The 22056-nt window shown below is 46.8% G+C and overlaps 1 long non-coding RNA gene across 1 annotated transcript; it reads left to right on the top strand.

Moving 5' to 3' along the window:
- Positions 1 to 2644: 2644 nt before the first annotated feature.
- LOC136014281 (uncharacterized) lies at positions 2645 to 21582 on the top strand. Its single transcript, XR_010612605.1, has 3 exons — positions 2645 to 2697; positions 3059 to 3262; positions 18971 to 21582. It is a non-coding gene; the product is annotated as an uncharacterized LOC136014281 (long non-coding RNA).
- The last annotated feature ends 474 nt before the right edge of the window (positions 21583 to 22056 follow it).

Raw genomic sequence — 22056 nt, 5'->3', positions numbered from 1 at the left:
TTGCCAGTAAGTATTAGGGTGTTCTGCCTCCTTGTGATGCTTAGGCCAGGCCCACCATCCATTAGTTCTTCACACCCACTGTCCTTTACAGCAAAGTAAGTTCAGAGAATACTCTCAGTGGGTAGCTAATATTGGGCCTAGGGCTCCAGTGCGTTTGAGGTGTGGTTCCTGACTGTGTTGTTGACATGATTTATGGTATTTGCTGTTCAGTTTGAAGCAAAAGCCAAAGACATCTATCAAGCTGTACAAAATGGCTATTGCATCCTTTTCTCTCTCCAAAGCAGACAATTTTGGCCACTTAGTGTATCAACCAACACACTACTTATCTAAAAAAACAGGGAGTCCATACATGAAAATGAGGATCATTGAGATCACAGCATGTATAAATAACAACTTGCCTTTCCTACAAAATGCAAAAGAAATGCCACATATACTTTTTTTTTTTTTATTAATCTCAGCTGAATTTTGTAGCAAAACTTTTCCCATAGGGAGTTCAATCTTTTTTTTAATATCTTCACTTGTGCAGCATTTTATCTTAGTGCAGCCAGTCAAATAGGTAGAAAGAAAAATTGCTTTCTTTTTTCTTTCTATTTTGACTAGCACATAAAGTATAACTGGGCAAAATCGTAATTGAAATAGAGACACAAACAGTATTTCCCAGGCTAAGCGCAAAGAGAAGTGACACATCTGCACTTCAAGCATGTCAGGGAAATTACTGTGAAAGGACTGCTCTAATTCTCATTCCTGTGAAAGAGCAAAATGGAAATTGCTGGTTTGCTGTTCATGTGCATCAGCAGGATCTTGGTCCTTGCTTGGAGATTCTCAAAGGCTACCGAGCAAATAAATATTCTTTGCCATTTCTATTCATTTTCTTCCAAAGGCTTTTGAGGGTTACATCCGAACCATGCAGCAAAAGCATCCTACCAGGTGTTCAGTGCCTTGAACATCTGGGATGTGATGGGGACTATTTAACTGACTTGTTTCAGCTAGGTGCCTACAGTCAGAGCTGCTCTGGCTGACCTGTGTGCTCCTCTGGTGGCTGTCTAGCTGGGAACAGCAGATTTAAGGAGTGCACTTTCTGTGTGCTGCTGCAGATCTGGTCTCCCAGAAATGACCTGAGGTCACGATTCTCCCCCTTATACCTCTGACTTAAATTTGATCTTGATTAGTCCAATTTTCAGGTTCAGAACAGCGCCACTGCTGAACAGAATCTCTAAGGGCAAAATTCCTCAGGTTTGACTAGAACTTTAGTGTGCAGTATGGCATAAGTATATATAGATACCCTCAAACACCTCCAAATGCAACATAGTGCGTGCTGTAAGATTAAAGTAGCAACTTGTTGACGAAAGGTTGGGATAGCATCGCTAATAAAAAGACATTTTATTCTTAAACATTGCAAAGCACAGCAACCAATTTCATGGCTGCCCATTTGAAATGCCAAGGCTTTTTGTGCCTTAGCATGGCTGGCAGCTACCATTCTGCCTTAGAAGCCAGTACTGTAAACTTCCCGACAGAAATCAAGTTATACCCATTATCAAGGCAGGACAATGTAGCTGTGATGTAGCTGTATAACCACAACAACACTAAGCAGCGAGGAAGAGCTGAATCAGAATCCCTGTTCCTCCCCTTCCCTTGGTCAGAGATGGTGGAATGGGATGTGGATGTGGGCACCTGATGATCTCACAGTCCCAGCAGCCGTGTCTCACTACCTTACACCAGGGGAGGGCCATGGACAAGCAGGAGCTGGGAGGCATGCTGAAGACATGCAGGACCTTAATGATGTGACTGGGGAGTGGAGCTGGGAGATAACAGTGTCTTAAAGACTGAGGATGTTCCTGGTGTGCTTGGTCCTTGAGTTGGGAAACCAGAGTTTGAGCTCAAGCTGTTGTCACAGCCTAAGGACACATAGTGTGGTAAGGTAATGGGAAGGTCAGGAAAAAGCCATCCTTGAAAAATGGCTTAAAAATATACCCTGAGATCATATGAGAGCCCCTTAGCCTTGCCTGAAAACCTGGACTTCCCTTCTGAGGAACTTTTTGGGTTCATACTCAGGGCTCTGTGGTGATGCCCTATTGGACATGCTGTCTCTGCGTTAAAAAGGGAGAATGGTGTACTTTGTCATTCCAAGGGACATGTGAGATTTTGCTTACTCACAAGCCATGTAGATGAAATGGAGGGTATAAGCATGCCTGTGGTGTGTTCATGCCTATTAGAGACTGATTTGGTAAAATGCTTGTTTCCAGATGTCTGCAAATTCTGGTATATGTGCTGTAAATCAAAGGTACAATAGTGGATGAGGTGTCTGCTCTTGGTACAAATATTTTTCCTACTTGTATTGTGCCAGGATACTTTATTAGCTTTAATCATCACTAGGTAGAAACCAGGTGATTAAAGCCTTGGCACTTTATTGGTTTGCCTGAAATGGGAAGAAGAGAAAATGTAGTGGACCAAAACCAAAGAAAACCAGTGAAAGAAAGGCAGTTGTTTAGATGTGTGAAATTGCTGAAGAGAGCCAAGCTACAAGGGGTTATCTGCAGATGTGGCCAAGTTAAACAAGACAAGCTGGTGGTGCAGCAAGGTCCCACCTCCAGTGTCATTCATAAACCCAGCCTGTCCCTGGACAGCCATGCAGCTCCGTCTGCATCCTGTTTAACTTGCCCTTTGCATGACTGACTCTTCTGAAAGTTGGCTCTTTAGGTAGGTATCACACCTAAAGGCATCTGACCCTCTTTTGTAGAGGCGAAGTACTCTTTTATTTGGTTTCTTCATGTTGCCAGCCCGCACCATTGGGTTTGGGAAGATTTTTTTGCAATGTTTTGGTGGCTGTATAGATTAAGTAATGTTGAACGTCACCAGCATCTAAGAAGTTGTTTTCCCCCACAAGATTCAGCGATGAAAACAAAGTGATTTAATTTTCAATGTGACTTTTCATCAGTTTTATGGGGAGAGATTAAGATTAAAACCAAACCAAAAGCACTCAGAAGCTCAGCACCAGTGCTGTGCTACTCCCAGAGCTCACAAGGAATCCTGTATTCAGCTTTCCTAATTTTTTAAGCAGGACGAGACAAGCAAGGATGAACTTCAGAGTAGCAAGCCTGAAACTTACATCAGATGATGCTGTTTTGGGAACAGCTTGTCACTTCCTAGGGGTGGCTCCTCAGGTTCCTGGATATCCATACATGAGGAAAATCTCTACTGCCACTGAATGCTTGCATAGCGGTTGATTGTGATCTGGTTTCCGCAGCTCACTGGTATCTGTCAGGTAGGTACTAACTTTGCATGTAAGTTGTCTTAGCCCTCCACTACATGACTTAATTTAAATTGCCATGGCAGTGAGAGGAATAATCTTCGATCCACCTGGATCCTGGGTCTAGAAACACCTACTGGCTTGATTTATGTCACCATGGTCGTGGGGCCAAGGGGTTCTTGGAGTGACCTCCAAGGCAGCTCTGCTTGCTGAATGCAAGTCCTGTGCAGGCTCCTTCTGCTTCCTCTGCCCTCATGGGGACAACTGCAGGCTGAAAAGTGACTTAGAATCTCCCCATGCAAGATGTTCCTTCCTTGGGATCTGTGGAAGCCTTTCTGGCCAGATCTAGGTGCAAGAAAACCCCTTTGCTCTGGAACAAGAGGAGCACAGAAATGCATCAATCAGCGAATCCCTACCTCTCAAAGCTCTTGTTGAGTGAGAAATAATGACAGCCCCTCTTCAACCCTATTCTTCAGTGAGGCTGGAAGATTGCTCTCACATAACACTATCGTTCTGGGACGGCCAGCCTCTGTTGTGCTCGCAGCACACAGTGTCCATCCTGGCTTGCAGCTAAACCTGACATCATGCAGGAGGAACTTGGAGGTGCACCCTGCTGCTAGAGCGTGGGATTAAGCTGATTGCTGTAGAGGAGTCATGGAACAGTGGAGGAGCCACCGGGGCTGAGGCAATAAGGTGAAGAATACATTCCCCTGAGATAAACAGAAAGCCCTTAGCCACCTTTGGCTTGATGTCTCAGAGTTCCGTGCTAGAAGTGGCACAAAGTGAGAGAAACTAGCGCCACCCCAATAGTTCTGTCATAGCCTGCAGAGCCCAGTGTAGAGACTGCTGTCTCCCTGCCCTGGAGGAAGCTGGTATTTATTTTAGGATCAGACAGCCATAGAAAGCACATGAAAACCCAGGATGATGCTGGGGACTGCAGAGAAAGCAGCTGCCAGAGGCTGAGCCACCTTTGCTGTGGGGAAGGGTTCGACTGCCCCTGGTGCTGCCTTGAAGCCCTGCTTTCCTATCATGGTTCCTGGATTCTGCCATATTCTGCATACAACTCCTTCTTCTCCCATGATGATTTCTAGATCCCTTTTTCTACTGCTTAACAGAGTTGGTGACACTCTTGGGTGAGAGATCCCACCTGCTGCAGGGCATTCCTATGACCAGAAAGCTTGAGGACAGTGTCTCCTTGCAGCCCTTCCATGTTGTCACTTTCAGATGCCCCAGGCCATGCGATTTTTAGAGTCAAGGTCCTCAGGACCCCACTGAGGACCAAAGAGGGCTGAGAGCTCAGCTGCTCTGGAAAACAAGTCCCCACACCATCCATGCTGATGGCTGTCCTTTGGCAGAGGAGAGACCCATGCAGTGCTGCAGGGGGGAGCTGGCATGGGCACAGGAATGAAAGGGCAGCAACATCTCGGGCAGTACGGGAGGCAGCAGTCCAAAATCCCAAGAATCAAACCAAAAGAAAATAAGCAAATAGAAAAACATTGCTGTGACTTCAGCCAGGAACCCAGGACAGTAAACAGAGGAGGCTGGAAAGCCAATATATTCTACCCTGGGGGAATGGCTTTACTTGAGCCAAAGAGGGAAGAAACGCATATAAAATAAAGATCAAAGATGAAAGCCATACAGCCCAAGCACAAAGCATCACAGACATGATTGGCAGTTTACATATTACATTTTATAGCATTTCTCTTCCCCTCCCTCCATATTTCCTTTCTCCCCATTTCTCTGCTGACAGCTCATATACTCGCCCTGCTCTGCACAAATAAGTGCTCTGCTCCTCCCTCGCATCCTGCTCAGACTTAGAGCTGGTCGTTCCCCGGGTTCATAGCCCACTCCACCACCCTGGCTACATGCAGAGGAGATGGCAGGTCAAGGTCTGGGTTTTCACAAGTCCACCGAAAAGATTTCCTGTCATTAGCAAAAAAAACCCTAAACCCCAACTCCTCTCCTCTGGTTTATTTGCTTTTTATTGAATCCGGTCAAATCACGATTTCCCCCTTCTCTTTCTTCTCAATAAACAATCAGCCCCGTGTCAACTTGATTACGAGCTGCTGATGCAGCACTGTTGAATCCAAGCCCTGAGTGTATGTTTTGGCAAAAACAGTACTATTTTCAGCTAGGCGTACAAGGTGGCTTGCCAAGAGGCTCAGCTTTCTCAGCAGACCCGAGGTGGGCTGGAGGCAGAGCTCCTGCTGGCTGCCTGGGCAGCAGGACCAGGTCCTGAGTCCCACAGCTCAGCACCAGCACTCCTGGCTGGGTACACAGCACTTTGCTGCTCCTCCTGCTGCCTGTGCCTTCGGTTTGCTTGTCTCTCCCCAGGGAAGGGACTGATCTGGGTGGAGAGGTGTCCACAGAAAGCTTCCTTCCCTTGAACAGGACAGTGCTGAGACCCTGCTGAAGCTGCTTGGACCTCATAGTTAGAAGTGCCTTGTTTTAAAAGAATACCTCTGTGGTTTTGCAGCCCATAGGTACCAACAGACCACGTTATGAATATTCATCTGTGTTCAGACGTCTCTCTCAAGCAAAGGCTGTGGTCCTTCCACATTAGGCAATGAACTAACCCAGAGCCCAATCTCAGCAAGATCAGATACACCAAGCAGCGGTTGGTCAAAGAAACTGTATTGGTTCTGGTGACTCTGAGGGCAACTGCTCAGCACATTGGCTCCCAAGGAGGTTTGCTTTGCCTCCCTGCAATGTGTAGAGCCCTTTCGCCCCTGTGGTCAGTGTTATGATCCCAGTGCAGGAGCTGGGGTGAGACAGGGCTTTGCACTAGCTCTGCTCAGGGCAGGTGCCTTCCAAGTCAGCTTTCTTGCGCTCAGACAACACAGCCTTCATAGAAGCATGGAATCACAGAATGGTTTGGGTTGGAAGGGACCTTGAAGATCACTCCGTTCCAACACACCTGCTATGGGCAGGAACACCTTCCCCTAGACCAGGCTGCTCCAAGCCACATCCAACCTGGCCTTGAACACTGGCAGGGATGGGGCAGCCACAGGTCCTCTGGGCAACCTGTGCCAGTGCCTCCCCACCCTCACAGGGAAGAACTTCCTAATATCTCATCTAAATCTCCCCTCTATCAGTTCCATGTCATCATCTGTTTAAAGGGTATTTATTTCTTCCCAGAGCAATGGTGTATTCCTATTCCCCATTCCCTTGTTGGGCCACTTGTGCTTTGGGTGTCTATTTTATCTCTTGCAGCTTTATTTTTGACTTCCCATGGATTCAGTGGGCATGCGGACCAGGTGTGTGAAACACAGCAGTGAAGGCACAGGCACACAAATTGTGGGCAAAGTGACTTCCTGCTTCTCCCATGACAGCCCTCTTGCAGAAGTGTTTTCCCTAGGTGAAATGAAAAACTTGCTCCCTAATATGCTGATAACATGCAGGATTTGCAAACTGTCTCTCTATACCATTCTTTTTTCTTCCTAACCAGATCCCCTTTCTTTCCCCCATAGTGATGCTAGGGACAGTGCATCTCGGGCAGTTTGCAGCAGGCAGGGCTGGCAGCTGGAAGGTGTGAGCAATGGCAGACCCCAGTGACGGAGGGGTGCTGTCCTCAATGGAGTTGTGTAGGGATGTCCATGCATGCGTGTACCTGCACGCGAGCGCCCAGCTACGCTGGAGACGGCCTGTGCCTGTGCCTGCATCTCCTTTTGTTGAATTCCAGAGGTGTTACGTATCCCGCGGAGAGGAGGAACTATTTATGCCACAGGCATAAATAAATCCACCAAGCATTTGCAATAACACAAGTTGCTCAGGGCCTCAGCTCTATCCCGCTCTGGACAGGGACAGAATCTCCCTTTGCATTTGATGGGAGCTGAGTGGGGCCTTTCTATGGCGATGCCTCAGGGAGGGACACAAGGGTGAGCTCAGGTGGTGGGGTACTGTGGGGCTGCTCCCTGTGTGCCCTGCAGACCCTCAGCAGCCCGGGTCAGGGCAGGCTGTCTGCAGCACTGGGGACAGCCATGCTGGGTGCAGGAGGACACATGTGACGAAGGTGGCAGCGCAGACTGTAACCCCTTACGGTCAGCAGCAATCGTCCTCCTGCTCACAGCATCCTCTCGCAGGGCTGATTCACCCAGGAGGGAAAGTCACCCTCCCTGGCAGCAGAGAAGTTACCCTACCCTCTGCTTGAGGACAGAGGGATAGAAATCAGTGTCTTGATGCAAGCCTGATGGTGTTTGTTTTCTAGCCATTCTCCCCTTGTGTCCTGCCCATAGCTCAGAGCCCAGCAGGGCACCCTGCCGCCCAGAGGTGCTGTCTGGAAGGAGGACCCCCATGTCCCATGGGGTGCCACCCCACCTCCTGAGAGACCCTGTAGCTTGGCCTTGCTCATGGCACAGAAGGCAGCATCAAGTTGCCTTGCTTCAATGGGTGCTACCTGCGCTATCTTTGGTCAGCCATCAGCTCCTCAAGGACAAGCGGCTTTGCCCATATGGCAGCAGCACCATGGCTTGCCCTCAGCATGGATGTGCTGATGCAGCCCCAGCTGCCTCCCCCCAATAGGAGCTTGTTCTGACATCTGCCTCAGCTTTCCTTCATTTAGTGTGCTGCCATTCGTCATAACACAACAGTGCTGCAGACACCGAAGTTTAAAGGCAGTTTCAACTGAGCTGTAGTTTTCCATCCGGTGGATGCATCTCTCAATAACACAAGCTCACTTCTTTCTATGATTCACTTTCCAATTTTAAATACAGATCTGGCTAGGATAGCTTGGAAGGAACACTTTATTCACTGAACGCTGTCTCTTTTCCTCTTGCAGATTACTTTTAATACATGTTTTTCTCATTATGTAGCACTGGATGTTGTTTCTGTCTGTTCCCTCTGCTGCCTGACCCAGTGCATGTTTGTACCGAACTGAGACAAACATACTGGCACCTCTTCTTGTATGCAAGCTTGACTCAGTAGAAAGTATCAGCATATAGGTTCCTGGGAGGCACGCAGAGCAATTATGATCACTATCAAAATGGATTTGTAAAAAATGTAGTTACTACACATGTTAAGAAATATACATTGTTTTCCCGTATTTTGGAGGAAGGGTATGCCGCCACCACTTTTGACGCAAGCCACAGGATACCACCAAGCAGCACCTGCACAGAGCTGACGTGACTTGATAGCTGGTGTCCTCTTTAGAAATACATCTCTGCTGCAGTTTATTCATTGACCTTTAGATACACACAATTGCAAGTATCCAACGGATGAACTACAGTCAGTGGAGGGAAACCAGCATCTTTGTGCACTGGTCACCTTAAACCAGAACACACCTCTAATGTTAAGTAGGTGAATCATGTTTTACTGGTGTCTTCTCTCTCTTGACTCTGAAGGGACCCCTGAGGTCAAGCTCAGACGTAACATTTCCAATATGAAAATACGAATGAAGTGATTTTACTCCTTCAGTCCTGTAAGACTTTGATGACCACAAACCTGTGACATTCAAACCTCCCTCGTTTTTCAAATCTGCCTTATTTTCCCTTTTCTGGCTGTGTGACACTCCTGTGTTCTGGCTGATTCACCACTCCCCTGGATACTTCCCAGCACGAAATTGCTGTCAGTGAGTGATGAATGAGTGCTCTGCCTTTACTCTGCTAGAGCAAAGGGCACGGCTACCATACACACCACAGCTTCCAGAGTGTGATGGATATGAGCTTTTACAGAAATCTTTATTAACTCACCTTCTTCAGCCTTGGAACTGAACCTCTCACAAGGAGTTTTCAATTTAATTTACTTTCTTAAGGAGAGAAAAGAGGTGGCAAATCAAGCGTGATTCTGATTTGAAGTTGGTGTGAAACCCAGCAGTAGGGTACAGCCAGGCAGAGTGTCAGAGCATCATTGGACAAGCAGGGAAAGCAATGGCATTCCTGTGCTTCTGGCAGCACTGGCCTTCAGACTGCTGTATGTACAGCCACAGGGCTGCTTCCATGGCAAAGGCTGTTTTGAAAACCAGCTGGCTTTACAACTGCTGTAAGTGTTTGCTCTTCGCTGGAACGTGGTATACAAAATCTGGCATGGTTTTTCAAAGCAAACACAAATTTTAAAAAGAAGAAACTGTTCTTGTTTCTTGTTGATGTAACAACAACAGAATCTAGTAAAGCAAAGGAAACAAAGTCCTCTGCTGTTTAGTGACAACAGCTCCTGTACAAACTCTTGGTGAGACTGCTGCCTTCAGAGTTAGAAGGCAGTGCTAGAGTGGGAGGAAAGCAACTGGAGAAGGCAGCTGCAGAGGAAAAGCATGACCAGACCAAAGCTTTGACGATGTTAGGTTGGTTCTTGGCACAGCTGCCAATGTTGTGTGTGACTGCGATCCCCATTTGTAAAGGGGAAACAAGTTTTTAAGTTCTTTAGGGTGGCTGACTTGAAGTCAGAGACAGATCTGTGTGTATTTGCATACAGAAAACTTGATTATGGGGGAATCCACTGTAATACAACCAGTAACTGTGGCTGAGGATGGGAGCACAGAGCTTATGCCATGACACTGACAACTGTTGAAAGCTGTTCATGTGCTCCAAAATGCATTTACAAAGGCTTTACGTGGGACATGTCTGAAAATAGAGGTGCCTTTTCACCTTTTGTCCTCCAAAAAATGAACTGCAATGGTCAGTCATGCATGGGAATGGGTTTTAATAGCCACAACCCAGAACTTGTGTTTACTGCAGCAACTGGCAAGACAAAATACCGTGAGTGGGTTAAGTTGTCATGCTGCTCATTTATTTTCATATACACAATGGCGATCTTGAACAAACCCCATCCTGTTTATGCTCAGGGATCACACCACTCATTCTCTGCTTTAAAACTAGATAGATTGAGGAAGTCCCTGGGCTTCCAGTTAGGTAAAAGCTGAGCTCCTGGACAATGCAGCAGCTGCTACCACATCCTCAGCTGCGCCAATGGATTCACCAAAACATACATTCAGCAAAGGGTTCAAGAGTTCGCATCAGGGATGGGTGACTTCCAAGAGGCTGGGCAAAGAGCTTAGATGTGAAACCTCCCTGTATCCTGAGGATGAGGCTGTAGGGCCAAGACATTACCTTGGGTATTTATGCAGAACTGTTCAAAACTCTTAGTCAGGAAGGTTCTTTGAAATACCTTTGGGTGAGTGCTGTCTCCCTTCAGAGTGATGTGATAAGTGCACCCTTCGGCTGAATGCCAGCCACCAAGGACAGAGGGGTGGACTAATTTTGTCACCCCTGACCATCGGCTTCCTGAACAACTGCCTGCTCTGCAGGGATGGGAAGGGAGCAGAAAAGAGCAACTATTGCTTCTGCCAGCCTTGCTACTCGAGCTAACTAATTTCTTTTTGTTTTAATTGGCGCTGAGCTGTGTATAATCAATACCCTTGTTTAGACAAAGGCAGGGGAGGAAAAATCTGTAAAAAACCCTGTTTAACAAAGAGCTTTGCTGGACCAGCTAAATGTTTTTCTCTTGAGAACAAGTCACCAAATGAACAAACAAGATGAGAACAACAATCTGATTTTCATGCAAATTCTTTCCTTTCAAGATAACTTCATGAGCACAAACAAAGACTATTGGCTAATGTTTATTTGCATATCCTAGGCTATCCCAAAGCTCTTTTGAAACACTATTGCAAAGCATTTTGCTCAGCAGGACTTAGCCCTTCCACCCTTTCCTGTACAGTTAGGTGCAATTTGCCTGCGGAAAGGGAAACTGCAGGCTACAGCCTCCAGAGGGGAGCACCAAATACTCTCAGTGCCACACAGCACTCAATAGGAGCAAATAAAGTAGCCGGCAACTTGCTAGAGATCGCACAGGGAAACAGCAGATAAGTTTGAAATAGTAACTGGTGTCCTGTGCCCCTCGAAGCTGGTCTAAGGGCATCTCCTGAAGAGCTTACTGGGAATATTTGCTTATTCCAAGACAACAGGAAGGTACCGCTTCACAGCTCCAGAGCTTCAGCTTTTGAAGGTCAGGTTTGGCACTGGAGTTGTGCCAAGTACACCCATCTCCCCTGTGTGTGACACCTGCCATGCCTTAACTCCCTCTCCCCCGCAGCCTGCAAAGTATTTGCTGCCCTCCCAAAAGCAGCCAAGTCAGGATGCAATACTTGCTAGATTGGTGAAAATTTGTCACAAACTCACAGTTAGGTTGCTTTTCACAACTCAAAATGGGTTTGGCAAATCTCACTGGGAAATGCGAGGGTGCATGTGCATAGAAAAGAGCTAAATGAAATAGCTGGCCTTTACCAGACGTGCTAGATGATAGTAGCGCCGTATTTAATTCTTATTGAGAGGAGCAGAAAGCCACTCCAAAGAGGTGTTTCCGGGGATCTTGTTCATCTGCTTGATTCCAAATAAAATTTGCTGCCCAAAAGCATATTTTCCCATAGGTAGAGGAATTTTTACCATGTGCATAATAGAGATGTCATTTAACAGTCACAAGAACAGGCTCACTGGTGATGATGGCTTCAGCCAGTCCTGGATCTCACAACCCCTTTCTGCCTTGTGCCAGCATTGTGGCAGAGAATGAACTGCTCCCCAAAATGGCTCATGGCACTGTGGGCTCACTGGGCAAAGTGGGCACAGCATGAAGATATCATTCATGGGGTGCCATGATGGCTTTTGTCCTGAAGATCAGGTTTAGGACTGTGGCACTGGTCCACTTGTCCTGGGTTTCAACTGCTAATTAGTGGATCAGAAGTATTCCTTTATCTTGCAATGTTTAAGCAGAGGCAAGGCTCCCTTAGCTGAAGGGGGCATTTGGTTTTGGCTTTTGCTTGTTATGGCCTTAAGGACCTCTTCCTGGAAAGTGAGCAGCAATTCCTCCCCTTTTCTTCATCCCTGGCTGCATCTCAGGGGTCATAACAAAGTGGGGGTGGAGTGCTGAAATCCCAGGATTTGCTGGGCAGGGCTTTTAATAAGTTTGTTGCTGATGCAGAGCCCTGTGCTTGAATATTCCCTTCTTCTCCTGCAGATGACATCATCTGGTGTCATGAAGGGGCTTTTCTGTCTTCATGGTGGCAGCAGCAGACTCTGGTTGGATCTGATCCCGAAGGAAGCAGGTGCTTGCTCAGAGCTGCCTGTCCCCGAGCTGGGGTGTCCTTGGCCAGCGGCTCCTTGCTGTGCTTCCCTCTGCATCTCAATGAGCACTGTGGGATGTCAGGGGCAGGTGGGATGCACTGATTACTTGGATCCTTCCTATTTCAGGGCATGACAAGCAGTTCATTTCCCCCCTCTCCTTTCATGTTCACACAATGCTTTACTCCGATTTCCCCTGCACACATTTATCTGCCAGGCAGGGTAATAGAGCAGGGCCTGGGGAGTCTCCGGGGCTTTTGTAGGGATTTGATATTGCTGAGCTGTGACTGCAGTGAGAGGCAGCATGTGTAGCTAATCCTGCAATACAATAACCAGTCCTTGGTGATGGGTGTTGAATTTGCTAAATGAATGTTTATTGTTTGCCTGTGTAATGACATGCTCCAGGCTTAGGCCAACTTGGAAATATTAATAAACATGACAGCATTTCAGTAATACACCAGACAAAATCCTCCCCATTGCTCCCAGGAACACTTAACACGGTGCATTCATAGATGGAATGAAAGGGAATTTTCTTCTGAAATATAAAAAAGAGCTTTCTATTATCTAAGCTAAGAGCTCACTAGCTTATTCACACTGATACACTCTAGCTGCAGGTGGGTTCATAAGCTTCCAGCTGATGTAACAAAACCAGATTGGTGTAAGGGACAAGGAAACAGACGTTTAGCCTTTGCTGTCACTGAAGGGACAGCTCTTCTATGAGGAGGAATGGACTGGTGATTTACAGGCCTTTCGGCTTAGGGAAAACTGAGCAGCCAGTTTTATCTCAGCCTTTTCTCCCTTATGGATGAGGAGCCTTTTGGCCATGGTTTTTATTCCTCTTGGCCCCCATGCAGTGGTGCATCTGTGTTGCCAGTACTGCAGAGGGGGATATTCAAAAGCAACCATGCATGAATGTTAATTTCCCAGAATCAGACTATTTGTTGCTCACCACCCAAGCTCTTTCCTTCCCTTCTAGCTTGCAGTCCATAGTATCACAACTTCTTGATAATGGGCTATTAATCACCTATTGGCTGACCCTGTGAATCCTGCCTGGTTTCCTCCAGGATACTCTATCATCTGCAAGCAGGACTTGGACCAGGCAGCGATGCCTCCGTCCAAACTCCTCCAGATGCCAGGGCTTCGAGCCTTGCCAGTGCTGTGTGATTCCTGTGCGTGCCATTAGACTGGGATGATGCACAGCTTGGCTGAGAGCACATGAAGTACAAACCCTGGTGAAAACCTGGACCCTGGCCCCAGCAAGCAAGCATCCTCGCTGCCATGCAGAACTGCCATCTGGCAGGTGGATCCCCACTGTCCTCATATCCTCATTGCTCCAGCTTCTCATGTCAGTGGCTTTTTTTGCTTGTTTTTAAATGAAAACGAATGTTAACCTCAGCCTATGGACGATGCAGCTCAGGGCTACCAGCAATACCTCTTTGTGCGGGAATTGCTGGGATGAAGGGGCTTAAATGAACACCACATGGTAACCAAAAATAGCCCTTACAGATCAGCAGTGCAGTCTCTTTTCAGTTGCAAGGGCAAAACCCATCCTATCTGAGGGAGCAGCCATGCTGCTGTTCATTGTGTAGCGAAGTAACTTCACCGCTTGCAAATCATCCTTGAGAAATGCTGTTGATTCAGGGGACATGATTGCTCCTTTCTTTCCACATCAGCACTGATCAAGCTTTCAGGGAGGCACTTTTCAGGATGTACAACGCCATTTTACTCTAGCAGTTTGCTGCGGGGGTTCATCAGCTTTCTGGTTGTCCTGACACAACCATGTCTGCCCCTTCAGCATTCTCAGCAAGGGTTCCATTAGTCCTTTTCTGGTATCATCCTCTCACAGGTTCATGCTGTGCTGCTTTTCCATGGGGAAGGCAACATTCAGGCTAGAAGTCCGTACATAGTAGGCGCAGATGTCTTCCTTGCTACTTGCACTTGGTTTTTTGATTGTACTGAAAGCATTTTGTCTGAATGACTTCAGCTTCCCAATTATCCTCATTGCCAGGGATCATCAAACCCTTTGGTATCCCACCAGTCCCACAGTTACCTGCCAGTTCTGTCGGCAGCAATAGTGGCTTCTCCCAGATCACTGGAGGAAGATGCTGTGAAGTATCAAGTCTGGAGGAGGTCCCTGCAGGGCCCCACCAGAAGTGTTCCCATGTGTGTCACCTCCATTAGCGCCTGCCAGCCATCCAGCCCCTCAGCCGTTTCACATGTTGTCTGGAGGTGTCGCAAAACATTCATTCTCCCCCATTCTCTGTGTGGTGCCTGCTGATGCAACTACTGTGACCAGACACATTTACAGACTCACCAGAAAGTTAAATGAGACCTGTTTTCCATAAAACACTGCTAAGTGGCACTGATGCTCTGTCTCGTTTACTTGTGTCATACATGAATCCCGTGTTGTCTTCTCCATTGTTTGGTCTGGGATAGATTTCAGATATTTCCACCCCTGCCTTTTTTTAAACACTGGCACACACACCTTTTCCAGTCCACTGGAACTTTGCTGGCACCCCCAGGGTTATTAAAAATGAATGCCAACAGGCCAAACATCTTCCAGACAGCTCTCTAACGACTGCAGGGTATAAGTTATCTGGGCTTTGCAATTTAGAATTGTTTATCCCTAACAGCTGCTGTCTGTCATTCTTCTCAGCAATGCTCTGGAGAGCACTTTATCATCCTTATGTCATCCCAACAGATCATCTTTTTCTTTTCAAGTACAGAACAAAAATATTAATCATGCTCTTCTGCGTTATCATTAGCTGTTTCACCTGCTCCATCTAAAACTGAGCTAATATTGTTGTAAGGACTCATTTTTCATTTCTTAATGTATACCTTTACGGCCCATGCAGGGACTTGTGGAATTTATTTATCGACATGACAATTGTCTGATTGCTTCCTGACGTTTGAATATGTGTAATCAGCATTGACCTTTAGATACATCATTCAGATATGTAATTTGCAAACAGAAATTATTGAGGATATTGCTTAGTCACACAAACAGAAGTCAGAGTTTTCTTGCCTGGGTCATTCATCTCATCCTGATAAGGGCTAAGGCACAAGAGACACTGTTCCTTTTGCTTTTACTAAGTCCAAGTTAATTGAAATGGAAAATATCCATCACACACAACGCTGCCTACAGACAGGGAATGAAGCCTGATCAGAGGGATAAGGGATTATCCTCAGGTTTGAGAGGCACAGATTTTGTTGCTCGCTCTGTTACTAAGTCTCCTTGTGCAAGTCACTCGCCTGCCCATGCCCCAGCTCTCCTGCTTAATAACTGGGACACGCTGCTGCTTCACGTCCCCTGGGAAGTGTTCAGAGTCTGTGGAGGAGCACATCTTCCCTGAGCAAAGCCTTCTGCTGTCAGGGGGCTTTAGGAGAGTCTGAAACAGGCAGGACTGGAGCTTGTTTTGTTCTTCTTTGGGTGCCACCTTTCCATTCGCACTGGGAGCATCTGATCTAATTGCAATTTGCTCTTGGCTTGATATTCATTGAAAAGCAGTCCAAGACACAGCAAAGACTTCGGGGCTAGAAAACAGAATCATTGCTTGTTGATCTTTTAACAAATTCCTTCCCCAGAGAGTGGGGTTTAGACCTTCACAATTTCCAGTCTCTTCTCCCAAGAAGGTAATGAGCAGATTAAGCAGAGAGGAAAGCTGAAACCAGGAGGGATCTGGATCTAATATGTGATTTGCTCCTCATGGAAAGACCAGCTTTGGTTCAGACCACTCCAGCTGGTAAAACTTTCACTTTGTAAATTCAGTGTGAAACCAAATGTGTTTCTTGAAACAGATCCTTGGAGGGCTTTCAAAGACACCGGTGGGTCAGATGTATCCAATTAGTAAGGGCCTGTGACAGCAGGCGAGGGCCCTGAGGGGCAGGGTGGGGAATCTTCCCAGAGCATCTTGCCTGCACCAGGTTGAACTTCACTGAGGTCACCCTGTGGGTTAGAGCACAGGGAGTTCACGGTGGGGCTTTGGTGGTGGAGCAGGGCTCGTATAGACACTACGGGGATAAAGGGCAGCACAGGTTATACTGTGGTCTTGGCAGCGTGCAGGGGCTCGTCTTGCTATTGCACACGCACAGATGGAGCCTGCTGTCATCGCCACCTATGCATCTAACTGCAGCTTTGCGTGTAGCTGTGAAATGGGAATGGAGGTATGTATCTATTCTTGGCTTTTCAAAGTGTCTGTCTTTGTGTGTTGCTGTCTTGTGAACGTGTCTTCTCGCGAATTTTTCAGTTTGACTTCTCCTTAGCCATGCTCTGTGTCATCTGGGGAGGTTTTACCTTTCATAGCATATCCTTCCTCTTTCAGGAGAGCTCAAAAACAGCCTTATTCCTGTTTAAAGTCCCTACAGTCCAGGACCTTACCTCAGCTCCCAGTGCTGCTGTGGGAAAAGCCCTGATACTTGATCCTAGGTGGAAAATTTTCCCAAAATATTGGGTCTCTAGGTCAGCTGTCATTACAATGCAAGGCCAGTCCAAACTCTGGGAAGCCTGGTCACATCCAAGGGCATGAAATGTGGCTTCTATTCATTACTTACAGCTTCCATGCTGGAGGTACTCAGTGGGTGGATTAACTAGAGGAAGGTTTTCCATAGAGTGGTAGCATCCAGGGCCTTTCACCTGAGAGGGTCTTGGGGCATTTCACAACCCACACATATACCCACCAGTGTGCAGAGGCAAAGGGCAGTGCAAGGCACTGCGCAGGAGAAGGCATGTGGGCACAACTCTCCCTGCTACAAGGCCCAGTAACAGCCACACAAAAGCATAGATAGGCTTAGTTTGTAAGGCCCTAAATGAGAACTAATGAGGGGAAAGGTGGCCTGGGATTAAGGGGTGAGATGGAGCTCTCAGGCAGCACTGCTTTCCCGTGTTGCTATGAGCTATCCCCAGTGTGGTCATTTTCCAAGCTGGAAAAGGGGAGAAGTGACACATCCCTACCGACTTCTGAAGGATGCTTGGGGTGCTAAGTGTAGTTTGAAAGGACCTAGCCTTCTAGAATGTGGATCAGGCTGAAAACTCTGTTAGGAACAAAATGACCCACATTTACCACCTATGTCTTAATTATCTGGTCCTCATACTCATCAAGATCCAAATATCCAGTACAAAAAGGCTGGCCAGGCAGCTCTTCATTCCTATTTGTAAGCAGCAGTCAGGAGCCAACAAACAGGGATGTACCTGTGCTGTCAGTGGAACTTCTTTACCAGCAGTATTAATTTTGCAACAGCTGCCAGTGACATAGGAAGTACCCCAGATGTTGCATGTTTATGTGCTGATTTATGAGCAAGAGGAGGATTACAGCAGCTACCTATGGTATTGGTAAGTATACAGAGGACGGCAGCTGCCTCCAGCTTCGGCCCCTGCAGATGCATTGCACTTCACAGCTGTCTGTCAGCAGCAGGGAGGAGGAGGAATCAAAGTGCAGGAGCCCTTGAGGAAAAGATGAACAAGGCTTTGCATTTTAGATGGACTTTAGGTTAGAAAAATAATAAAACCCAAACATTTTAATAGAAAGATCAGCGCTAGCATTGGTAATCTAGCCAGACAGCAGTGGGATGAGGAGAGACAAAGGGAATGTTTGATGTAAAATCAAGGTCATGCCCTGAAAATCAGACACAGACGTGAAGAGAGGTATGTGAACCATTAAATGAAAGGAAACCTGAGAGGCTGCTCCACCAGCTGCCAGAGACACCGCGCTCTCTGTTTGTGCATGCTGGAGCCCACTCCCCTCCACATTGGCAGTGAGGCGGATGCCACATTGTGGTACCATCAGAGGAGAGAAATCCCAAAGGATAAACAGAAGTGAGCTAGGGACATACATAAAAAATTCCTTTGTATTCATTAATCTAATGTGGGAGAGGGGATTCAAAGTTCCCAGTGGGGAGAAAAGCGTTAGCCCAAGAGCCCAGAGGCTGAAGCCCTCTGCTCGCTTGCTGAGCTGACCTCATCTGCCTCCTCCTCTCCTAGCCAGAATCCCTGGTGAGCAAGAAGGAACTCCTCCGTCCTCAGGCATGACCAGGCAGCAGCATCTCTGTAGATGAGCTGCAATACTTAGTGGTTCTTCCTGGCAGCGCCAAGGAAAGAGACCAGCATACATGTGTGAGTTTGCACATCTCTGGAGGAACCTGAAAGCTCTGCTCCTTCTCATTTATTTATGTCCAGGCTGTGGCTGAGAGACCCTGAAGTCAATAGCTATTTTACTGCTGGTGTCATGGGGTGCTGTGGCTTATCCATCATCCCTGCCATTTCTGTTGCTGCAGCCCCAGCCTTCACTGAGCTTTCTGCTCTTGACTCCCAGCATAGGAAAATGGCTCCTCCAGCTCAACACCTCTCTGTAGCCTTGCCACCACCTCTCACCTGGCACCCACCTTTTCTCTGGCTCATGACAAAGACACAGCAGATGCTGAGGAGGGTGCCCTGGTAGCCACTGGACACGTTGATTCCTCCCAGAGATCAGGCACTTTACATGCAGGAGCACAAGCTGCCTTTCTAGTGCACCAGTGCTGGAAATCGTTTCTCCTTTCATTCCCTCAGGACTTGTGCAAAAACCTTAGCTTTGCAGCTAAACAGAGCCCTGCACACAATGCTTTTATTACACCCTGACCTCGGTGCGGTTCAAGTCAACATTTTCTTTTGGATCAATATTTTCTACTATATCTTTTTTTTCAGGGAAAACAGCAAAACAATCCAAAATCCCCACCGGCAAGCCCAGCAGAGCTGATTTCAAGGCCCCCAAGGCAGCTGCAGAGCCGGAGATAGCTCACCAGCAGTGTGAGCTAAGATGTAATGATGAGCTCACGAAGCATGTTTGTCTTGGCTGTCACCCACCTGACATGGGCTTGCACCAGCTGGTGACAACATGACAAGCAACTGCAACTGGCGCGGACTTCACCACTACAAGGACAGTATTAGCCCAGACACTCTGGGACAGAGGCACAAGCTACTCTTAAGAGAAAGCCAAAACTGTTTGTGTTTACACCTCGTTACTGGAGGGATCACCCACTGCTGTTTCTAGGTTTAAAGATGTACAAAGAGCAACAGGGCTGCCTGGAGCTGCTGCCTTATGCCACTGTATCATGTAACTCAGTGTTGTGTGACAGAGCGACAGACTGTCACTGCATCCTAACAACACATGTGGCCACTAGATCCTGAGCAGTTGGGCTGGAATAGGGTTTTCATGCCTGTCTTCCAGATCAGGAAAGCCAAAACTGCAGTTGAATGGCCAGAGCATGGGAGCAATAGCATTCAGTCACCACAGTGCTGCTGGACACAGCCGAGGTACCCCTGAGATGCTGAGCAAGGCATGGAGCATCATAAGGCATAGAGAGATGCTTCACACCAACTGGGACCATTCAAACATGGCCTTTGGCATGTTTTGGCTGTATCAGGCACTTCAGTACCCAGGGCTGGGAGGCAGGAAGGTGGGAAGTGGGGAAGGCACCAAACTGCCCTTGCATCTCTGCAAATTTCTGAGTTACCCGTGTGTTCGCCTGTGTCCCTACGTGTCACTGAGTGTGCCTGCAGCCTCAGGCTGTCTCCTTCATCCGCATCCAGCCAGGAGCACTACTTGCAGCTGAAGGACAAGATTTTTGAAGCAGCACCAGTATGATGTTTCTTCCTCTTTGTACTTGGTCATCCAAACAACAGCTCTGATTAAAACCAGGAGCTGTTGTTCTTTCAGCCTCATGTGCAGATCAGCCCCGCTATTTGGTCAGCGAAACAACAATTAGGATACCTAACTCTGAGCATCTGTTTTCTTGCTTTGTTCTTTTTTTAATTTTGGATGAGTCCCTGTGAGATTGGACCATTTTCCTGAAAGGTCAGCACAAGTAGATGCTTTAAAGCTTTCCAAGGATCAATTCTTTTATTAGATGATGGCCCAGAAAGCCGCTGGGGATGTACAGTCAGCATCCACCCTTTATGGGAAGAGGAGAGGGTGGAAGGGGAGAGGTCGTGGTTCTGATTTGCTTGGCTCGGCACTCAAGCTTGCCGAGTTCTGTTGTATGCTGAAGCCACGTGATTGGTGTAGCTGTGACACAAAACCATAAATCAGTCTAGTTGGGCTAGGAAAGTTCACGAACCCTTCCTGAACTTTCGGACGAACCTGGGTTGAGTTTCGAGCTTGGAGAAATCCGAAACCGGGGAAGCTTCAGAAGGATTTGCGTTTCATTGCATCCTTTCGTAGAGCTTCACTAAAAAGGTGATGGAAACACTGGGTTTGGTTAACTAAAAAGGTGTTAGCAGGAGAGCATTTAAACAGAGCAAAGCTGACTTGGTAAAATAGTCCTGCTGCAGTTAGCGGAAAATGATTGCACAGCACTGTCATTTCATTTCCGGAATTGTCCAGCACAGCTGGAACACCTGCTGGGAAGATCCTCCTTTCCCATCAGATTTTGCAGATTTCCAGAGTGGTTTCAAACCTCTCAGTTTTCAACCTATTAAAAAGTGCTGATCTGCTTGAACATTCCCGTATTTATGTTTCTTTTAAACTCATTTTATATGCATGGAAGTTTCTTCAAAACATCTTAACGCCATGTTCACAAAACTTTCATACAGCATCTTCATTTTCTGACAGCAAAAATGTCCTCTATTGAGCTTTGCTCCCTTGAATCTGAATGCAGAAATGAAGCCAGAAGGGGCTTCCTTGTAAGGTTCACCATTGCTTTTCTAGCTGAAGGGGGTCAGGCTCTCCTGCTTCGTCTCCCAAGATGGCAGACTTCTACAGAGGATTTGTTTGAGTCCACATTTCGAGTAAGTCTTTGCAGTGCTGCTTATTGCAAGTGGGTCAGGGTCAGTAATCAGGAGATTTTAAGATAACAAGATTTCAGGTCCATTTTATTTGGACTTTTTCTATTTGAACCTTCAGGTTTCATACCTGCAACCTTTCTCTTCACAATGTGCAGGAGTGAGAAAGCAGAGATCCTCAAGCACTCACAGGGCTGTACAGCCATCTTCTTAGGAAAACAGTAAAAAAGCTACAACTTTCAGAAAAAGCTCAAGATTTGGCATCTCCCAATGACCGAATGAATCTCTGACTCCTCTGAGCTTTGTTTTTCACCCATTCACAGTACAAATTAATAGAAGCTGTACCTTATCTGCTAGCCTTTATAATTTGTGTTTAAAATATACATATTGAGTACTAAGAAACTGCTATGGCTATCCAGTCCATGTTCTCATTGAGTTTAGGATGGCCTTTGCCTTTGGATTAGATTGAACCTGGAGTTGCTCCCAAATTAACAAAAGCAAAACAGCAGAATGAGATTTCAGTCATTTTAAACATCAGAGATACACAATAAATGCTGAAGTTTAAGTGACATTTTGCAGATTACTGTGTCTCTCATAAAACAAAGTGTGCTGATTCAAACAACTGACATGTGGAAAAACACCAAAAAGCTCCAGTGCTCTCCGTGTTGACAGCAGGATTACGATGATTCAGAGGAAAGGGTTAAAAATGGGAGGACAGTGAAGAGCCTTTCTCAGAAAGGAATAGCGTGATGCTCACGTTATGACCAGTGAATTTTATTTGGCCTGGGCAAAATTCAATTTGGAAGTTTAAGGGAATAATGAGCTGAAAATCTCCTAGCTATGTACAGCTGTCCCAACAAAACCAACACTCTGGGCCAACTTCTGCTTCCACAGAGATGGATACACCTTGTGTAGGCTGCTGAGGCACTGGACCCCCAGGACTGAGAGCAGCATTTTGGGGTATGCTGGACCTTGCTGGATGATTACCTGCATTCTTGAAAATCTTCACT

The sequence above is a fragment of the Lathamus discolor genome, chromosome 5, assembly GCF_037157495.1.
Source record: "Lathamus discolor isolate bLatDis1 chromosome 5, bLatDis1.hap1, whole genome shotgun sequence".
Lineage (NCBI taxonomy): Eukaryota > Metazoa > Chordata > Aves > Psittaciformes > Psittacidae > Lathamus > Lathamus discolor.
The sequence above is the reverse complement of the archived record's forward strand: the minus strand, read 5'-3'. Positions and strand labels throughout refer to the sequence as shown.